The sequence below is a fragment of the Agrilus planipennis genome, unplaced genomic scaffold (genome assembly GCF_000699045.2).
Source record: "Agrilus planipennis isolate EAB-ADULT unplaced genomic scaffold, Apla_2.0 scaffold45, whole genome shotgun sequence".
Classification (NCBI taxonomy): Eukaryota; Metazoa; Arthropoda; class Insecta; order Coleoptera; family Buprestidae; genus Agrilus; species Agrilus planipennis.
Window position 1 is genome coordinate 868,306 of NW_020438890.1, and position 4,827 is coordinate 873,132.

The 4,827-nt window shown below is 33.2% G+C and overlaps 1 long non-coding RNA gene across 1 annotated transcript in view; it reads left to right on the top strand.

Annotated features, from left to right (window-relative positions):
- Window positions 1-1,062, top strand: part of LOC112906840 — a 96,108-nt gene extending 95,046 nt beyond the window's left edge. Inside the window, exon 3 of the long non-coding RNA XR_003232629.1 lies at window positions 965-1,062. This is a non-coding gene — a long non-coding RNA (uncharacterized LOC112906840). The remainder of the gene's footprint in view (window positions 1-964) is intronic.
- The last annotated feature ends 3,765 nt before the right edge of the window (window positions 1,063-4,827 follow it).

Below are 4,827 nucleotides of genomic sequence, written 5' to 3' on the forward strand. Positions count from 1 at the left end.
TTTTGTTGTTACATCACCATACATATTTCTTTTATGAATCATGTACTTACCAAACTTATTGAACTTCATACAGGTATATTTACAATTGCAGTTCGGGTACGGAAATCCATATAGATAGATTATAGGGTTCCGTTCCTCATAAGGAAAAAAACAGAACCCTTATACCTTATAGTACCACTTTATTGTTCGTCTGTCTGTCCGTCAATACTCTTTTTCTCAGGAGCGCGTAGGGATATCAATTTGAAACTTATATCAAACACTCAGGTCAGTAGTATCTTGGAATGGTCAAAAAATCGAACTTTTAAATCAACACAATCAAAAGATACGGCTGTTTATGCCACATATTTTGGTAAAACCTATAAGGTACATTATATGGGTGCGAAATATAGACGGTGGGCGCGATGGAAAAAAAGGTTAGAAGCGTTTATGGAAGTTATTAAGACATAGGCAACATAGGTTGGTAGAAATAATGGAATAATTCACATTTATCATAACACTTGAGCTATAGTCACTTCACATAAGTTTTTTACAATATATAGTAAAACTGGTGGTAATTTCTACGTTTGTGAGAAGTTATTTATATGTTGGGCGCTTTATAGGCGTGTATTTCAAATGCACTTTTGCTATTATTGCAATATTATAAATAACCTGGAAAGTAGCATGAAAGTACCGCAAACATAGTTAAATTCCCAGCTTATTTTACTCCTTTAATGTTGATTGAAATCCAACTACTATATTAAGAAAAGTTGTCGAAATGTCTCTTCATATGCATTTCCACAGACGCGAAGATGGTTTGATAAACAACCACGCAATATTCTTACACTCTTTTAATATTAAATAGGTAATGTATGTTTCTATCAAAACACAATTTCATTTTATTGCTTTGGGAATTTAATCCTGAGATTTATTGCTGTAATTTTAGTACAACTGAACAAAAGTAACTTATTTTATTTTTTTCTTGCAGGCAAGTTTAGCCATGAAGCGTGAGGCTGACGGTGACATGGGTGCCCCATACAAGCGCTCTCGTCGTGGTGATGAAGAAGTTAGAATTCTTATTCCCAGCAAGGTACGAAAAATTGTTTTATTTTTCTTAGTGAATTTCTGCGTGTAGGAGAGATTGATGATATATTTCACCTATTTAATTAACTCATCACCCATTACAAATATATATATATATATATATATATATATACCAATAGCCTTACAGCTCCTACCTACTTTACATAACACCCAGTGGGTTCCCCTCGAGCGTTGCATCTTGCCAAGTGGCATGCTGCAATGAATGTAAAACAACATGTAAGGAAATAAACAAAAACACTCAGTTATAACAATACAATGCGATAGACACTTACGCGGGCCGACGCCCCAATTGGGGCCGCCCTTGCGATATCCCACGTTATCGAACTCGGTGATGCAGTTGTATCCGATGAAGTATCCCGGATGAAGATTGTAGGACTACCTGAAACAATAGGTGTTTTCCACACCTAGGCCCCATCTTTTAATATTATTTTCAAAACTCAATTGTTTTTTACTTACGTTTACATTTTGAATCAATGAATTCAAATATCGATTAAAAGTCATTGTATCATAGTGAACACGGTGTTTTATACGTTCATAACTTACTGCAAGTAACTTAAAAGCACCAGAGCAGTTCAACACCTCCAGTGCTGTGTTGAACGGGACAATGGCTTTATGCTGCCGATGCCAATTGATTTTTCATCATTTATCTTATGCGTAATTTAAAGTATGTATGTTTCCTTGTCCAAAATACCTGTATGATCTGTTTCGAATACAATCAGTGTTAAATTAAAAGATAATTTGTGACTTTCTTCTCCATGTCGTGATGCTTTTATGTATCTATGTATGTATGTAAGTGTGTAATGCAAACCGAAGCTTACCTATCTGACCGACATATTTTCGATTTGGCTGAAATTTTATTTACCGGTTTCTATAACGAAAAAAAAAGAGGTACGTCTTCGAATTTTTTTTTTTTTTGGAAAATAGTAGTGATCGATAATATGAGAATTTAATGATTTTTGGTCTGAAGTCACTTTCAAAAATTCATAACTACGGTTTTATTCGAACTAAAAACTAAATGTCCCCTTTGGGGGTGGGGGTGGGTGGGATCGAAAGAGGAGGTCTCCCCCACCACTGTACCATAAGAAATTCGTGGCGGTCTAACCCCCATAAAAAGTTATGGGGGTAGGGGGATCGAAAGAGGGTGGTCATCTGAGTAAAACTCCATAAAAAATTTGCGGCGATCTCACCCCCATAAAAAGTTGAAAGTTGATTATGTTGACAATTTTCATACACCATAATTCAAATAAAAATCAATAAAAAAAATTTTTTCAAGTGGGAGGAGGTGGGGGATCGAAAGAAGGTGGTCACTTGAACAAAACCCGATAACCTAACCTGCTCTATTGATAAAGATATTTAAATAATGTTTTATATAACTTTCTCAATATTTTTATGTATTTTTCATTAGTTTTGCGGATAGTCNTATCAACTTCGAACCCCTATAACTTTTTATGGGGGTGAGACCGCCACGAAAAAAAAATTATTATTGTTATAAACAATTAAAATGTTTAAATCAGTTTTAAACAAACAATTGCTCCACCTCAAAGCAACTTTTTAATATAACCATCGTGTTTTACACCAAATTTTCTATCAAAAACGTATTTTTAATTGATGGAAAAATTATTATTACTAAATTTTTACATTAGTTGACATTGGAATTGAAACATGAAGTTTAGTCAGGTAGGTAGTACTTACCATGTAGAATCGTGTGGTAGTATTAATTCCATGCGGAAACCAATGTAGCTTGAGATACAGGCTCCTAAAGTTTTCTTAATTGGAGGAAATTCCCGTTGGTACGGCCCTGGCTGCAGCCCTTCGTCAACTGAATATGCATTGATGACGTCATTGTTTAGTTAGGTACATATATGACAGACTCGAGTTTCTTTTAATGCCCCTGCCCTGATATATTGGAATAATGTTACGACAAACGATATTTGGCGGGAACAGCTGACGGAAGGCTGAAGCCAGGGCCGTACCTACCGGAATTTCGTCCGATTAAGAAAACTAACAGCCTGTATCTCAGTCACATTGATTTTTAAACAAATAATAAACAAAATTCTAGTAAATACTACTACACTACTTTACTTGGTGAGTACTACTACCTACCTCACTAAACTTCATGTCTCAATTCCAATGTCAACTAATGTAAAAAATTACCAAAGAAATTATTGACTTAATAACCCAGAATTACTGTTGTATTAACTGCTAATAACTATACCCATTAAATCGCTTGTTTGTACAACCGGTGTTGTCATTCATATATTAAGGAGCGTTTAATTTTTGTAAGTGATAGCGACAAGCGTAATAAACAACGAGAACAAAAAACATTTATACGTAAATGTCAACAAAATAAATTTTTCTTGTTAACACTTCTTAGTACCTACCTACAAACTGCGCCCATAATCGATGGTGTATAGCACATATTAAATTTTAATATTATAATCTGTACGTTAATAAACGTCCAACATCAAAAATTTAATAGTTATGATAAGTTGAGTTGAAGAAGTTATGTATTTACAACCAATTACTTATACACCCGAATATAGTAATTTAAAATTCTTGATTGAAACTTCAAATGAACTGTACTGTTAGCGTTATGGAAAAATACTAACAGGTGTTTGTTTTTGTGTACTTTAAAAAAGAACATTTATACTCTACCGGGAAATAAGTTAAAAAATGACATAAAAGGAACTGTAGGACTAAAAAATTCTCCAATTATAAGCATATGAATGCAACTACGTTGGTATGGGTAACACTAGAGGTGTGATTTATCTGAAATACTTGCATTTAAAATGCAAATACAAAATAAAAAATACCTATTTTTTGAGAAAAGCATTTTATATTTTATTTAAAATACTTTTCCAAACATATTTTTTATTTCTAAAATGTAAAATACATTTTTGCCGTTAAAAGTTTTGTTGGTATCACCGATCAAACGTTATATAAAATGATGAATGAAAGTTGCTCACATTGGTCAAGCTTAAAAAACATAGGACAAAGTGACATTCCACCAATGCCTTCTAATTCTTTAATTTAAGAGGGCCCAAAAAATTTTAATGCTTGGAAATGGATAATCTAACGTACTGGATTGATATTGTTTTCCGGGTTCAGTGTCATGGTCCATGGAATTTTGAAGTTCCAAATTGATATCACCACCTGCCAAATCACCAATTATCGTACCTTTAGCAAGGAACTACGAAATTCTATGATTTACGACAAAAGAGCTCGCAAAACAATGAATTGATATAAAATATTGTGGTGTGCTAATAAGTACCTATAATCCAAAATTAAAGCTAAAGAAACCATGGATTCCATTTTTCTGTCTTATTACAATGTGTAAAAGATCAGAAACAAAATAGGGTTGTAAATATTCTGATGTAAAATGATTGATCTTCATTTTACGTCAGTAAAATTATTTGCAACCCTATTTTGGCTCTGATCTTTCTTAGTAAACAAACTATTGTGGCATCAGTGTATTTTTTCCAATTAAAACGGATGACAAAAGCAAATAAGGAAGCATATAGAAGAATTATTTGTTGCTGAACTGAAGAAACTACAACATTAAGATAGAATAACTATATCTCAATCACTTCAAACAGAAAAACGTGAATCATACTTAATCTTCGCAGCTGGTGATATAGCCGAACATAATGGTTGTATTGGAAAAAGTTCTCCATTAAAGTTAGGCACAACTCAAAAACCTTCAATTTGGGCCTTAAAAATTTCAGGTTTGTTGAATAGTTATAGCAA